The sequence below is a fragment of the Anas acuta genome, chromosome Z, assembly GCF_963932015.1.
Source record: "Anas acuta chromosome Z, bAnaAcu1.1, whole genome shotgun sequence".
In the NCBI taxonomy this organism is placed as follows: Eukaryota; Metazoa; Chordata; class Aves; order Anseriformes; family Anatidae; genus Anas; species Anas acuta.
Window position 1 is genome coordinate 44,132,933 of NC_089017.1, and position 17,430 is coordinate 44,150,362.

At 35.7% G+C, this 17,430-nt stretch overlaps 1 protein-coding gene and 1 long non-coding RNA gene across 2 annotated transcripts in view; both read right to left on the bottom strand.

Annotated features, from left to right (window-relative positions):
- Nucleotides 1–17,430, bottom strand: part of CHSY3 (chondroitin sulfate synthase 3) — a 189,899-nt gene that overhangs the window by 28,614 nt on the left and 143,855 nt on the right. The gene's annotated exons all lie outside the window — the stretch shown is intronic.
- LOC137847835 (uncharacterized) lies at nucleotides 5,688–16,343 on the bottom strand. The gene is made up of 2 exons (XR_011091093.1): nucleotides 14,215–16,343; nucleotides 5,688–9,791 (listed from the first exon to the last, which is right to left on the bottom strand). It is a non-coding gene; the product is annotated as an uncharacterized lncRNA (long non-coding RNA).

Below are 17,430 nucleotides of genomic sequence, written 5' to 3' on the forward strand. Positions count from 1 at the left end.
AAAGTCTTGGATTAAAAGTCCAGACATGTTTACATGATGTGTTCTGATTTATCCAATATTTCCTATCACTGTCTGTTACTATAGTATCTCTATTTGATAAATGACTTCAGCTCCTCAGAGTTTGTAGTTAGATTTGCAGATATTTGAGTACTGATGTCACAGTGTAAAGACTTTAAATAATCTGCTTAAGTTTTAAATACAGGATTTTTAGTCCCTTTTTCTTCATTTCCTTTATTTGCCTCTTTTTACATTGTTTCATTTCCACAGCTTCAACCACAGTCATAGATGATTATTTTTTCCCATTCAGAAAAACAATATATCCCATCACTAACTAAAATTTAGATCAATCTGATGTTCATTTCTTATCAGAGATTTTAAACATTTCAATAGGAAAGTACATCATTTTTTTTCCATCTTAGAAAATATTTTATTTGCAACTTCTCCTGCAGATTTCCACTTGCAGAAAACATCACATGTTTCCTAGGGCTCCTCATTCTGTCTAACAACCAAAAAAATGTTTTGTGTGGGCATTACATTGCTAACAGCTGACTGTAAAATTTAAGTCTTCTCCATTGAAGCCAGGCAATTTTTGATAGGAATCACTCTGGGTACTTAGCAGTCCAGCTGAGCTACACACTAGCCAAAGGTGTACTGGGTACTTCAGAACTGTGAACACACGTGCGTAACTGATGTTTGGGAATCTTTCCTGTAATGCATTACTGAAGATTCAAACTATGCTGAAAATGTAAAATAAATTAAATAAATAAATAAATAAATAAATAAATAAAATTAAAAAGGAAGAGACAGTGATAAAAAACTCATTCCCAGAATGAATTCCTACTATTTTTTATACAATTTTATATCACAGTATTTTTCCTCACTGATACTGCACATTTTCTTCAGAAGCCATGACCACAAAGACTCTCTATGACCGTCCAGTAGGATGCAACACAGGGACAGGAGCCTGCACTAATAAAAGTCTCAAATCAGAAGTGCAGCTCCCCTGTGACAAACCTTTGATGGAAGCAGTCCAACTTAGTTGCCTGCTCAGCAGTGTATTGTATTTATAGCCTTCTACTTGTATGAATGAAATCTTTGCTGATAAAAGCAAAAAAATACCATCACTTACACTAGCAAAGTGCTTTTCACAGATGTTCAAGGGCTATGAGAAAAAATTACAAGTCAAGCTGATTTTACACTTGGTTATATTTCCTTTTAAAACAGATGGATTTCTTTTTATGGCTTGTAAAGACAATTTTTATATATATTTTAATTATCTCTATTCCATCTGTACAGTTTAATTACTGATTTATTTTGCTTTTTAGTATGACATCCATCTCCATATATTTAATTGCAGTCTATATTAAGGAATGAAAATAACTTCATTTTCCTTATGAAAGTGATGATGTGTCTTTTAAGGCAGTACGGCTAGGACATATCATAACAACAACAAAACAGCTACAACAAAAAAACCTACAGAGGACAAGATGTGTAAGTGTAGTTCGTTTTACTAAACTCTATATCTTATCATCTAGTTGTAAAAAAAGTTTTGATGAGACAAAACAACATATATAGTGTCTCAAAGTCTGATTTCACCTGTTTTGCTTAAAGCTTGCTCAGAATTGAATTACAATTTTCTCTGTGAATCCAGATGCACTATCTCAGGCTCTCTGAAAACTCTCTGTCACTTTTTAAGTGACTAAGATACACAGTGTAATTTCCTAGTTCAAACTTGGGCAGACCCATTTTGATTTTGATGTAACTCTGCACATAAGGAGAAAATTAGCAGTACTTCCCTCTTCAGAATGTGGCTTTTTCTAAAGCAATAAAATACAATGTTGGTTCAGTTATGAACATTCTCATGATTTTGTAACAACCCTGTCCAAATGGCACAGGTGCTTAGGTAGTCATAAGGAAACATATGAATACAGTAAAGAAATAGTACAGTTGAATCTGCTCACAATTGGGAGGTTACTTATGTGAGAATATAAAATTTAGGAAAATGGTGTAGTTAAGTCCATAGAACTGATCACATGAATAAGTAAAACTAGCATAGTTTTAACAGATGCAATGCTATTATACACTTTTAAAAATCCTGGCTTTCCTACACATGTAAGATATTTCTGATCAAGTGGAGTGTAAAGCATTATAAGCGTTTATCACTATGCCTCATATATCATTTTCCTCTCCAAGAGCAATTGCCAAGAAATAACTGTACATTGCAATGGTGACATTATACTATAAGCAAAAACACATGCAAAGCCTACAGAAAAGCATTAATATTGCCACAGAATAGTATGTTTACCAAAGCAAATTCTAAATGTCTTTTATAAATATATGTAGCTTTTCAACATAATGATTAAAATGGGATCGAACTATACCCAAAACAAGTACTGTTTACATTTGACCTAGCAATAGTCAACAGTGATGGAGTAACTGGGAAAACTAAAAAATATTTAGTTTATATCGGAGCTGGTGAGAAGTATCAGTACTTTCAAACCACCTTGAGACAGCTGAAGCATTTTATCAGAAAGAGGAAAGAAAAAAAAAAGATCCAGCTGATCTAGGAATTAACAGATTATATATGTCAACATGCATCACTCTCCAAGAACACAGGGTTTATATGAACATTATTATTATTGCTATCCCTTTTGTTCTAAGTGTATCTAAGATGAATGCTTGACCTTAATTTTAGATTAAGATCACGCTTTCATACCATAAAGCTTTACAAAATCTTCCCAAAATAAATAATTTATGAAGCAAACTTACCTCATTTGCAACATATTTAAAGGGTGAGGTCTTTACTTGAGCAGATAGCTACAGTCATTATACCTCAATCACTCTACTTAGTTTTTAGGCTAAATGAAAGCAGTCATCCTATGAATCAATGCAGAAACCAGGGTGATTGATTATGACCTCAAGTACTTCTGTAACTCAAGCATCCACAGCTACCTTAAATTACAGTACAGTTGTCACTATCACACAGGTTTTAGGTTCCCTTTCCACATTGTGACTTGGGCTGCTTGATGTTGCTAAAATGACCACCTGACTCATGGACTTTTGTACAGAAAATGAGAAGAAGGCAAGAACAGGTAAGTAAATCCGTGTTATCCAGAGTAGTAGAGAGACAGAAGAAAGAGACTACTGTGATGATGGTGGAGAAAAAAAATAAATCATACTATACTGTATTAGGCAGCAATGGGAATGGACACAAAGCAGTGGCTTTGTGCAGAGGCAAGCTCTGGATGTGCTTCTGCAGGGGCCTGTGTGCTGCCTGCTGCAGCTCCACATGCTGCAGCTGTACCACTGCCCCACCTGGGAGTCGTGCTGGAGCAAATACATGAGCCACCTTGGCACAGGACCAGCTCTGCGCTCCTCTCCATGATCCTGTCACTGTGTAGCTCAGATAATCCAGCCTTGATTAAGTTGAGAGAGAACGTCGCTAGAGAGCTGAGGGTATTGACAAGATGACCTTTAAGCCAGCTGCATGATTTACCACATAAGACTATGAATTGCAGCAGTGGAGTCTCCAGGTGCTTGTAAAAGCACCACATTGTGCAGTGGCCATGTTAAACATGATTTCTGAAGGACTGTATGCCTTCTGTGATTCTGTGACTCACCCAAATCCAAAGGCAAGCTAGTATTTTTATTTGTGCATTAAAACTTGCAGGTGTGTTTCCTTGTTAATTGCTGCCAGAGCAATAGAAATGACAAAATCCATGAGATGCAAAGTGCAAGTGATTTCTCTGATCTTTCTGGTGTGACAATTGGAGAGCTGATTACTCAAGTTCCTACAATGCAAATGTGACTACCACAGTTTCCAAAGAGATTGAAAATGTCTTACACATTTCTTTACTTGCAACAGACTGTACATATGAGAGCAAATATAGAAAGAAAGAATGGTAAACATGACTGTTCCACACTACCTCAAACAAGCTAACTATTCAGCTGGTTTCAATATCACTTGTCTTTGCCAAAAGCACCATGCTATTGATATGTATGAGAAACCCATTTTCCCATGTGTAACTCAGTTGAAAAGGTCAGTGCCACATATATGATACTTTTATTCAGAAATTAGGATTCCTCTTACTCCTTAAGGAATTTCTACTTTGCTAAATGTTTATAAAACCAGATACTACTTTCAGAGAGTGCTTGATTGACAATGCCCTTGTGCCACTCCCTTCTCCAAGGAAGCAGCACCCGACTCAAGCAAATTATATTTCAAAAAATATAACAGCAAAAGATGGACACCATAACATTAAATGTGCTTTTGCATCACGCATAACTTTTTTATTGACACTGCCTCACAAAACGTTCTCATTCTTATTCAATTTAGTTTAGTTGTTTAAAGCTAACTGGCTTGACTTTCTGGGTTAAGTCATGTAAAATGTTACTGAAGTTCTTTGTTCCCTAGGCAAGGATATTATAGCCCTCCATGAAGGAGAATGGATTATTACAGCTAATAATAAAGCTAATTATAATAAAGTTCTTCTTATTAATTGTTCTTATTATTATATGTTCTGCTTATTTAAACAGAGGTAAAACATTCATCTTCAGTAACATTGTTTAGAAACCTCCAAAGAGGAGAATTTGTAATTTAAGAATTTCCTTAAGTCGCAAAACAATAAACTGAAATAAGTTAGCTGATCACCCTATTCACAGACCACAAGATCTAAAAGATATCTGGACATAAACAGTTTTTACTGATGACCATCACTGCAGCATCCCAAAGTAAATCCTGTGTGATGATCCTAGAGCACTTTCTGAAAAACTAGGAGCTCTTCCAGGTTTTGTTGAGGCTCTTTCAATAGCTAATGAAAACAAAAACAAAAGAAAAACAAACAAAAACAAACAATGAAACAAACAAACAAACGAAAACACTGTAATGATATCCCAGTAAACCAAATGTTCAATACCTTTTTTCCTCAAAAAGAGAGGAATATAAACTGAATATACCCCATGAAGACTATAATCAGAGGCTTACTTGATCTTCCAATCAGCTAAACGTAGGAGTAGATTTCCGAACAACATAGATGAGGTTAATATGGTATTACCAAGACATGCATTAAATTTATACTAGCAAATAATTTTTTCTGCTAATGTCCACTAGTCTGTAACTAATCTGACCACTTCACAGACTACCACACAGAACAATTAATTTTTTCCCTGTTTTTTTTTCTGCATTCTTCAAGGGAGAACCTTTAATGATTTATTGAACAGTCTGCAATTACTGTAGCTTGACCAAAGGTAAAACTTTCAAAAGATAAAACTAGTAACACTAGGAACATGCAAATATGCATAATACAATGAAATGAAACTCTAGCAAGGGGAGAGGGAATCAATTTTAACTTTTTTTTTTTTTTTTTTTTTTTTTTTCTCCAAGGTTAGTGTTTTGTGCCAGAAAGAGTAAAATAATTCAAAGAATCCAAAAATGTTCTAGTAAGAGTATAAGACAAATATGATGAGACCTGATTAAGACATAGCTTTAACATCACGTCTGGAAATACTAGCTAGTTGTGAATTTCATCGCAGGTCATAACTTCTCCTTGACCACTTCACTTTGACTGGGGATAGCTACTGTAACTGAGCTGCCTTTTAGATGGCCTTTTTTTCTTTCATCTGTCAAAAGCTCTAAAAAGAAAATTACTATTTAAGACATCGTTAAAATTGAAGAGAGGGTTTTAAGGTGTGCAACAACAGAATTATTTTGGTTTATCGTGTAGACACTGGCAATAATCAAGCCATAACACCAGACGTAGTAATCAGCTGCAGCAGTGTGTTCCACATGCAGTATAAACAACTGACAGTGTTGTAACATGTGCTTAAGCCCTAGGTCACATGCACCAATGTTTATAAATATCTTCCTCTCTCCTCCCTTGAAAACTAACTTCCTCTCAAAACTAACACTGCAGGCAGCCTAAGATACTAATTACTTTTATTATAAAGTCAGACGTACAAACATAGAAAACTATGCATTCTTGAACCTTAAATGGGATAGGCTTAAGACCATTTTTAGTATGAGCACAGATCATACAAATTTGCATAAAGGCTCAGTCAGGCTTTGACCAACCAAACCAGCCAAATTCTAACCAAAACGAAGTCAGACCTTTGAGTCTGTTGTCTTTACATATCTTTAGGCACTATGGTAAAACACTGTTCTGTGTTTCACTTAGTTCCCTTGTTCTGAATATGACCATCACATGTTTGTGGCAAACATTCTGCATGTTTTTTTAAGAAACATTTTTTGCAATACTTCTGTGGGAATTGATATACAGTGGTACTTGCCAAATTTTTTCAAAACATGACTTTGTAATCATGTTTTTCCACCTGTAATGCCTTTTCCCAGCTTGCGTTGTACGTTTCTCACATATAAAACATTGTAAGAAAGACAAAGTTTTCTGCAAACTGAATATTCTTCTCAGTTAAAAGCTGGTTGAGAGCAACTAACAGTACTGTAACAATACAGCAATCATTATTACTTTATTGCTATTGTTAATTGAAATACAGCAATCTTGTAGACTGTATTCACAACACAATTGTTCATTGACACTTATCTACAAGCACAAAGCAACACAACTTATTTTGCAAGATTGTCTTCCTTGTATTCCATAGTCTTTTGCTTCATACAGACTATGCTCCACAAAAAAATCCTATTTTCATATTAAAGCTAAGCAAGAAACACATTTGCTCTTACATTTATTTTCCAACTCTTGACAGTATTAATTAAAAAATGGTAATGGTGACAGAAGACCAGAATTCATGTGTTATATAAAAAAACTGATGTAAAGAAAATGTCAGAAATAAATAGCTGGTTTCAATATCTGCATTAGGTTTTAGAGACTGCTGCCTTCATGACAGGATAAGGATTATTCAGGGAGAAACTGGAGTTTCTATTTCAGAGTTTGAACTTCTTGTGTGCTCTCATGTTGAATTATACAGAATAGTACCTTACCTTTTTTTCCTATATTCATCTATATCTGAGTAAGTAAACAGGAAAAACAAAACCAAAAACGAACAGACAAACAGACAAACAAACAAAAAAAAACCTTCAAACCTGACAAAATAACGTGGCTTACTCAACATTTGGTTTTAAATACTTAATGATACCCTCTTGGTTATGTGCATTCACAAAATCTCAAAAGGAAACATGCTGGGGCTTTTTTTCTCTGCAATTATTCAAGAACCATTAAAAAAAATAATTGTGTTGTTCTTGTGACTTCACTGTATTTTCCTCTGGCAAACAGGTCATCCATGTCCAGCGAAAGCATCATGAATGAAATCACTGCTCTGTTGAAATACTGGGCAGCCTGGTAACTAAATGTGTCTGCAGACAGCCTGTGAGTGCTTACTCCGTTTCTCCAGGAAAGGGGTCCCAGCTACATGTGAAGATACAAGAAATGCAGGAAACTGCCTCCCATTGCCTTCTACTTCATCATCTGCTTTCACTGTGAATCTGCAGGAGCACATTCACTGCACTTCAGTTAGGGTTCCCCCTACATATGTCGTGGAAGTGAAAAAAAGGAAAAGGAATCCTTCCTTTTGTTACTTTTTAGGTTTTCTCCAACCCTTCTTATACTGTCTAACTTAAAGAAAGGAATCAAAATATTTCTGACTTGTCTTCTGAAATTCAAATTCCAGACTAAAGGAAAAAATTACTTCTATATGAAACTTGTCATTAGGCAGAAGAGAATCCAGCAAAAACACTTGAGTAGAAATCAGGAAAAACAACAACAACAACAATGAAGAGCTGTTGTTTGTTTCCACTGCCAATTCAAAGTTAAATTTCTTTTGGATAGGGCGGGTGTGTGTTCAGTCTTTTGGGTTTGTTTTCTGCAGCAACTCTGCTCTCCAACTGCATATACCATCAAGATGTAGTACTAAAGTAATTATGGGAAAATATTTTATAATTCAAAGCCTATTTGCATTGCTCAAACTGCAGAAATATGATCTAGAACACTAAGCAAATGTACAGTTCCTGCCATCACTTTTCTCTCCAAATTTGTTTAAGAGAGTTTTGTAAATACGAGCTCTCCCCACTTGCTACTGTATTTTAAAGGATGTAAACGTAACAGGGTGACCTCTGTCCATCGCTGGACTGAGGATTCTCTTTTACAACTAAAAATGCCAAAAATACAAAACCAAGGCCAGCATAAGGGTATTTATATTAGCTATCATATCCAATCACAGTTCTCTAAATTCAAACACGTCATGAGTACTTTTTCTATACAGAGAAAATCTTTCTATTCCTTTAGAATTTATCCAGAAATTGTCCCCTCAAAGTGATTATAATAATCTATCTTCAACTTTTTCTACTCATAGGGCCTTAATACTGGATGTCACAAAGGAAATTCTGAAAATTAAGCAATTATATAACACTAACTTCTACTCTAACATGCCAGAAACATATGCCTAAAAGAAGGGCCCCAATGACCCTGCAAGAGAAAAGAAAACAAAGCAGAACACCAACTTGTACAAGAATGTACACGTAATAATTTTTTCATTGGAAAGAGAACAATTCAGTTTTTCTCTAGCACTTTTCTAACAGAAGACTTCTATTTACTGTTATTTTTTTCAGCAGCTACTCTCCATTACATTTGATTTGCATGCCAAACTTGCTTAAGAACTACTAACCTCAAGTTTCCATTAGGGAATACCTTGCAGCTGCAGAGTGCTTGCCAAAATATGACACCTTGCTGCTATGTTAACACATTTTATTGTAGTCTCTACTACAGAAAAACTCAGTCACATCTTTCATTTGCTTAAGGAAGTAGACCTAATGGAAAAAATATTTCTGGTTCCACAGAAATATACTAGTGCAAGATCTAGTAGTATACATTAATCTACAGGCACAGAGTGTCATTTAAAGAAAGAAAGAAAAAAAAAAAAAAAAGAAAAAAGAAAAAAGCAGCATCCTTGTCACTTTGAAAACTAGATGTATTCATCCTAGAAATGGACTGACATGTTTGTAAAAACAGTGATCTACCTCAGATATTCATTAATTAAAGACAATAAGAATAGGTAAATTAAAAGGAGAGGAATGACAATTCATTGATTAAGCCATTGCAGTTTGAGGAACCCATACTCAGCTCCTTATGCCACTACAAACCTACTGGTGACACTTCAGATGAGAAACTTTGAGTGATGATAAAAAAAAAAAACAAAAAAACAAAAAGGAGAGAGAAGAAAAAGAAGACAGAAAGGTACTAAGAAAAGATTTGGGTCCTTGGAATCAAAAGTCTCAATGAAATTACTTTAAAGCTTCTGCTTTTACTTGCATGTATCTAAGGTAACACTTGCAGTTACTTGTTCCTGCCATGTGCTGTCATGGAGCAAGGTTGACTCCAAAAATGTATTCAAGAAATTGGCTAGATAACATCAACAACAGGCACTGGCTGGAAATATAGATTCATCTCTAGATACACCATGATACTGTCAGGTTGTCATCGGTCTGACCACCAAACATCTTAGGAGCTCAAGACCATGCAGGGTTTTTCACTAAATCCAAACTCTGGAAGTGCAAGACTTTTACTTCTGCAGTCACTCATCCCTCTGTCTCCTTCACTCTCCCCACCATGTTTCCCCTCTCTTTCCTGACTCTTTCTTCTTTGCCTTCGTTGAAAAAAGAAACAGACTTGGGCAGCCAGGACCAAGAAGTCAGCTCAAAGTAGCACGTTTAAGAGGCTGAAGAAAATCTGCCAGGGTTTGGAAGGTTGTTGCACCATTTTTCTGTCTTTCTTGTTCTCTTCCCCATTGTGCACAGCTTTTTCTTTCTGGTGTCACCTTTCTCTTCTCTGGAAGTGAGAGGAAAGGAATATTCAAGGTATTAAGACCAAAACACATCTCAGTTCAATTAAATTCATGCTCTACTCACTGTCCCCAAAACTTTCCAAATGAATGCAAAGAGCAGTTTTTTTCAGTAAAACAAAGACAAAGAAAATAAAAGAGACTGTCAAGAATGCAAACCTTACTTAAAAATTTGAGTTACAAATGCTTTCCTGGTTTTCTTCCTTTCTGTATTTTAACAAAGTTTTTTTTAAAGATTTAAGTAGCAATTTTTCGACAGAGCCAAGTCTGTGTCTGAAATCCCAAACTCTGTATGACTGCTTAGTTTTCAGTGAGAGGATCACATTAATTCAATTGAATTTCTGGGCTCATTTAATCTAACAAAATTAACATACTTGGAGTAAATAATTAGATAGTTGCAGTGTACTAAGAAAAGACTTGTTTAAAAGCACAGAAAATCTGTCAGTTATCAACAGAAATTAATGATATTTCTCTAATGTGGTAGAAAGTTCCGCAAGTGAATGATTTGAAGTGTACTGAACATTTGGAGATTGTTTCACAGTACATTTGCAGCTGTTGACATCAGCCTAACTCATACATTCTCACTACGTCAGTTTTTCTATCAGCATTTAACAAAACAGGCTTTTTTGGAAGAGCTGATTGATGTTTCCTAATGCACCCTCCCAGGTAATTTTGCCTTTGCTGTAATATGTAGTTTAGAGGCGAGTGCTAACAATGTCCCTGACTATCATGCAACCATGATCACTTGGCAGTCATGCACCCTTGGAAGTGGCATGAACAAGGAAAAAACCACAGGTTTTCAAACCGGACGATGAAGAATTTTGAGATGCAGCCATGGGACACCTCAAACAATACGTGAATATATACCATGTTGAACTGTGGAAGCCCTACTTACTCATTTTAAACTGAAAGTCAAAACCAGGAACCACTTTTCTGAAACTTGTTAAAAGCCATATTATACAATGTTTTGATGTTGAAATCCCTGAAACAACCCTGTAACTTCTGTTTGTCAAATGTTTTGAAAAGACTGTCAGTCTTTTCATTTTTTGGCAAGATGTGGCGGGAAGGCAGCATACACATCTACTGTTAAATTGTTAAAGAGTTGCCTTAATTACTATGAATTGTGCCCTCTACTTGCTTTTGTATGTAGCCAAGCCTTTGGGATAGAAAAGTATTCACCACCCCAAAACATCTTACCCGTGCAAAATTTGCAGTATGAAACGGGATTAGGAAGGACATATGTTTCATGGAATTCCAGTGCTTCCATCCAGAGTAACTTAAACAGTAATGTCTCTTATCAAATTATTTTTATGTACTTAAAACAACCAAATATTACTGAGCATTCTAAGAGTAGGAAGAAGTATAAGCACATAAGTAGAGGAATGGTAAAGAAAGAATTCCTTCTGTATAACAGAAGTGTTTAACTTTCAGTTTCACTGTTCATGTTTGTGGCTTATTTATTTCTCATTCTCCCTTATGAGTATACAATTCATAGTGTTTACAGGTATACATTACTTTATCATCTATTTGCACCTTCTGCCTTTTTTTTTTCTACATAATTTGAAAGTCAGAAAGTCAGTTTGTGTTTAATGGCCAGGAACTTTCTAATATAGTTTCAAAGAGAGCTCAGAACCAATCCAACCTGTAGAGGGATAGCATGGAAGCAGTACAATGGATTTTTAATTTTATCAAAGAACTCCATCAACTTTTTATTCAGTCAACCTTTTGGTCTTCAATGTTTGACCATTTTTTTGAAGTAATGTCAGATTGTAAGTAAATAGAACTCACTCAGTGCTTCTCAAACTAGAAGATATGTTAAATTTTGACGGGACGGGACGGGACGGGACGGGACGGGACGGGACGGGACGGGACGGGACGGGACGGGACGGGAAGGGAAGGGAAGGGAAGGGAAGGGAAGGGAAGGGAAGGGAAGGGAAGGGAAGGGAAGGGAAGGGAAGGGAAGGGAAGGGAAGGGAAGGGAAGGGAAGGGAAGGGAAGGGAAGGGAAGGGAAGGGAAGGGAAGGGAAGGGAAGGGAAGGGAAGGGAAGGGAAGGGAAGGGAAGGGAAGGGAAGGGAAGGGAAGGGAAGGGAAGGGAAGGGAAGGGAAGGGAAGGGAAGGGAAGGGAAGGGAAGGGAAGGGAAGGGAAGGACCAAATTCTACCACTGGCTCCTTTATTTGCCCAAGTTTCTATAAGTAACTCACAAGACAGGATGCATTGTTGAAATGGAGATAAGAAGGGTACAGGCTGCATAAAGGAAAGGAAGGGAAAGGAAGTGAAAAGAGAATGAAAAAGAAAAACAAAAATAAGAAAGGAAAAAAAAAAGAAAAAGGAAAAAAGGGAAAGGAAAATAAAAAGGAAAAGAAAAAAGGAAAAAGGGACTTGGAATAATGGAAAGGAGAAAAAAAAAAAGAAGGGAAAACAAATGGAAAGGGGAAAAAAAGGAAAAAAATTAGAAAAAAACGAACATCTCAAAAAGAAAATGAAGTAAATGAAGAATGTTTGTTATTTTCAGCTAAGCAGCGGAATCAGGCTCAAGAACAAATCCAAGAGGAAAAGAGGAAAACAATAATAGGTGAAGCTGGAAATATGCTTCAATGCATTCAGACGAACTCATAAAAGCACTCCCCAAATATGGACTAAGCTATAAAGAAACTCAAATCTCATGGGTTTTGCTAGTTAAAATGGCAGATGTTTTGCTTTTAAACTACTGCTGGGCACTTCATATATATGTGTGTATATATATATATGTATATAATATGTATACATATTTAATTTCAGATTGGTATTTCAAATATGACAAAAAATATTTTTTTAATATGCCTTATTTTCAGGTTTTCTTAATGTATAAATAGTATAGGAAGTCTAAACGTAACAGCCATATAATCTTGACATATAAAAAAAAATAATAATTTTCAGCTGTTAGAATAGCTTAATTTCAAAGAGTTTCTATATATATTACTCTAAGATGCTGGTGCAACAAACATGATTTGACTAATGATCTTTTCATCCACAGAAAACAATGCATTTTCCTTCTACATTTTTAGGAACTTAAGATTCATAGAGCAAAACATGCTTTGGAAATTACCACAATGTAGTACAGAACAGAAATATAACAAAATTAAAAAATTAAAATAAATTATAGAGAAATGACTATATAACTAGCTAGTAACTGGAAAATATTAGGATGCTTACACTTTTGGTTATTTTTACACCACTAACACAAGGCGTTGCCTTGCCAACATTGGAAGAATAACTAACCAGTATATATACACATACATATATATATTTTAGGTATCAATCTCTGAGAAATTTCTGGTTTCTAAAAGCAAAAGAAACTCTAGGTAACCAAATTCAGAAATCATTCTAATAGAATGTAATATGGTTCAATACTGTACCTAAAATGTAAATACCTTTTGATTTTAAGCATGGACTTATAATTAATATTTAATTTCAACCATCCATACAGTTTAGTCTCTTTCTACATATGATACTTTCAGCACTGAGTTTTCTGTTATGATATATACCCAACAGAGAAATGCCAAAAAATTTGAATTGCCACCATCCGTAAAAATGACTATACATAGGTATATCATAACAGAAATGAAACAGTAGTTTTCCTCATTATTGCCTCAATCCCGGCAATTATTGGGGGGGGGGGGGGGAAGGGAGGGAGTTAGAAAGATTTGCATTATTGTTCTTGAAATATTTTTTCTGGATTTATTCTCTGTCGTAGAAATATCGGAAAATCTAAACTGTCTCTTTTTGGAATTTTGTTTTTAGAAATTTTCAATTGATACAGCAAGACATTCTGTGTTTTCTGCCTTTAGTTGGAGATACTTGGATACACTGAATCTTTAGCAAACACATAATTTATTTAATCTTTCTTGAATTGTAATTGAGCTCAGCAGGTGTTAAAATACAGTTTTAGACACTATGAACAAAACCGTTTCCTTTCCTCCATCACATATTTGTTCCTTAATTTGAAAAATAACAAATTACATGGCCATACAATGAAAAAGACATTCATTTTAATGCACGGAATGGGAAATTTTTGTATACTGCATAGTGTTAAAAGAAGCAAATGACTGAATTAATAAATATAAAATATTCTGTATATTTTATAAAAATGCATAACTTTACTATATGAAGTTGTATATATATGTTTAGTATATTCCGTATGCAACATGTAATACATTAAAGATTTTACCATGGTTAATTAGAGAATACCTACATAAATTTGATTTACTCTACAAATCCAACCCCCAGTGTCTTAATGCTTAAAGTCATGATTTAAGATAGGCACAAATGTAAGACTGCTCAAGTAAAACGTACACACAAAGATGACAACCAATAATATCGTTACATAATCACTACCTGGCACAGACAAGAAAAAAACAGAGATTCTCACTTTTGGATATGTTCAAACAGACGTTTCCCTCTTCACATGGTGTGGAAATCACTGAGGAGCTCCTCACATGAAAGGCACTATGAAAATCCTGCAGTTAGGGAGGGATGACTCATTTATTTTCTGCACTGCCTTTGAGAAAAGTCTTTATGTGTCTTGATGAATCTACTAACTTCTTCTTAGGCTGGAACCATTCACTGTGAATTTTTTGACCTGTCCATCATTTGGACCTCAGTCTGGTAAAATGGTTTTCAGTCTAAATAGATGCTGCAATAAATGAAGCTACCTCATGATTTCTTGTAATCATCTCACTTAGAAATGTCCTTTTTCTGATTTGGAACAATACACTCTTAAAAAGCTAAAGGTTATTTTTTCATTTTGTTTTAATGGAATATATTATTGCTGCTCGGGGCCTATTTTTATCATCTGTTAGCTGCCTCACAGATTCTTATGAGTGTAGTAGATTTGAACAGTTCCTGACCGCATCTAGAACAGAAAAGCTGAACTCCACTGCATCTATTCATTATTTATTTATTTATTTATACAGCCATTTAATCTTCTTGCTCACTTCACCTTGACATTCCTTCTTCCAAGCTCAGAGCGGCAACAATGAACAGCATAGCACAGATGTCAGCTGCTGTCCAGACTCGCAGAGTAAGACATTAAAAGGAGGAACTAATATAAAACCAGGTTCACTATTGCAAATGAAGAACTCTCCACTATGCCACAGCTGCCTGTTTGGGTAATCACAGCAGCAGCACACAGAGTCCAAATGAACAATCTTCATCATCTTGTGTTATTATTTTAGCCCACCAGGAATTGTAAACCCACAGCTGAGTTGATCAGTATGCTCCTTCAGATACTGTTAAAATCATTGCCCTGCTTATACCCATTAGCAACAATATTTGTTGCTGTTAGAATTGTTTTAAACACCGCTCCTGAGAACTCAGCGTTGTTCTTGAAGTTCCTCTCTTTATAAAGTGACCAACCTCTCCCACACCGCACCTCAGTGCAAGTCGGTTTCCACTAGCTTCCTAAGTGCCCCTCTCTCTTCTAATTTCTCCACTTTCATGTCAGCACTGTATTCTCATTTTCTGCAGTATCATGCATGCTACCATTCTCTCTCCTCTGCCACAGCTCCTGGAAGCATTGTGCACTTTCTTTATTTCACTGCAGAAAGACACCAGAAATTCAATTTAACTAAGTAACACACCCAAGAGCAGCCTGGCAGCAACTATGCCAGAAAGGGTCATCTCTTTTCATGGACTAATAGACAGGCTAATAGACCAGAACATCTTTCATAGTCAAACTTACATACCACAGACCCTTTCATACCTTGTATTTGAGCTTCACATTAAAGTCTATACATTATTCTTGGCAAAGAAGTAGCTTTTCAAAAGCTGATGTGAAGGAATCAGAAGGAAGATAATCTGCCATTTGCCTCAACAGTTGTTTCAGAATTTACACATACTCCCTTTAAAAAATCTGTTAATTTTTCAGTTTGACTTTCTCTGCTTGTACCTTTCTGCCCTTTTTGTTCTGTCTGACTTTGCTCTGTCTGAAAAGGAACCACCTAGTAACAATATTTTCACTTACCTGTTCAAATAATCTAGTCATACCTCCATCTCTTTCATATAAAATATACCACCAAAGTCTTGCGTTTAACAATGACATTTTCTCTAACTCTAAAACAATTCAAAATGCATATGCTAGACACACCTCCAGGTAACAATCACAGGTTTTACTGGTGGAAGTAAAAATTCCTCCTTTCTACTCTACTATTCCACGTTTTCAAGGATTTTGCTAACTCCAGTGGCCACACTGTAGGGTCAGGCTCAACTGTTTGCCTGCTCTGCCGGCTGAACTTTGTATGGAGTTCTTGTTTTCAGGAACACAAAGCCTTCCACCACATTTTATAGGAACAGCTTCCTTTCCACGTTCCCAAGCCACTAACTCTTGCCTTGGTTAAAGGCATACAGTGTTCAAATTAACCATGTAACAGAGATTATCCTGCTCCCTTTTAACCTATCTCTCCATTGTGCCTTTCATGACAGTTGTCAGGTCTAGCAGGGGATGTTATTCTTAGGAAAAACTTATGAAGATTTCTCCCAGTTGATAAATATGTGTAGAGACCTCACATATTGTTAGCTGTATCTTAATAACTTTAGCTTGTACTCTCTTTATAGCACATAATGCTGTTAAGAAAAATGATGCCAAGCAGTATTAAACAGTTAACAAAACCCATTAGTTCTACACAATTTACCTTTATTAAGCAAACCTGAATCTCATCAGGGGACACCAATGAATCAGGCAGAGAGTTTTTATTTTCCATGTAACAATTGTGATGAACATTAACTACATTCTTCAGTTTTAACTCTAATTCATTTTTCTTCTAATTGTAACAAATAGTGGAAAGTTGCCACTTTCCACTTGCCACTGGAAAGCTGACCTAAAGATATTGATCTAGTTCCAGAACCAGTCTACAGAAGTCAGTTATGAAAGAATTACAAACTGGGACAGCAAACTGGGACACACAGCCACCAATGTATGGGCTTGCAAAATATCTCTGAAGCAGAGCACAAAAAAAAAAAAAATAAAAAAAAAATCAAAGCAAGCAATCCTTCTACGGAGATAGATGCAGGCAGAGAGGAAGTCAGCAGTAACACATGATAAAAGTATCTGGCAACTGCAAAACTGTCCCATTGTATGATAGACTTGGTGTGATCTACTACATTAAAATAGTTTACTACATCAAAATAGTTCAAAAATTAATCATTTATAAAATTCTAAGGCACACACACCACTATTCCAATGGCATGCCTAACAGCATCCAGACAGGCAGGCAGGCAGGCAGAGATGGAAGTTCTGATAAAAATTTAGATGAAAATTACACTTTTCTGCTTTGGTCAAAGTTTTTCCCTGCTCCTTCTCCCCATTAAGCATTGAATCTGCTTAGATTACAGGGAATGCTGAAAACATCAATTGGGTTTCAAGCATAGTAATCTCTCTCTTTTTTTTTTTTTTTTCAGAAAAACTATCATAAAATATCCATGTCAGGGAATTCTAAAGACCAGTGCAAACAGAACGTCCACACCAGAGAGGAGGTAGTAGGCATTTTGTGGACTGCAACGTTTCACTGAACAAAGTTCCTTCTGTCTACTAGCTCAGGCCACCAGCCAAAATAACCAAATGGTCTAGTAACTTTTACAGTAAGTTAGG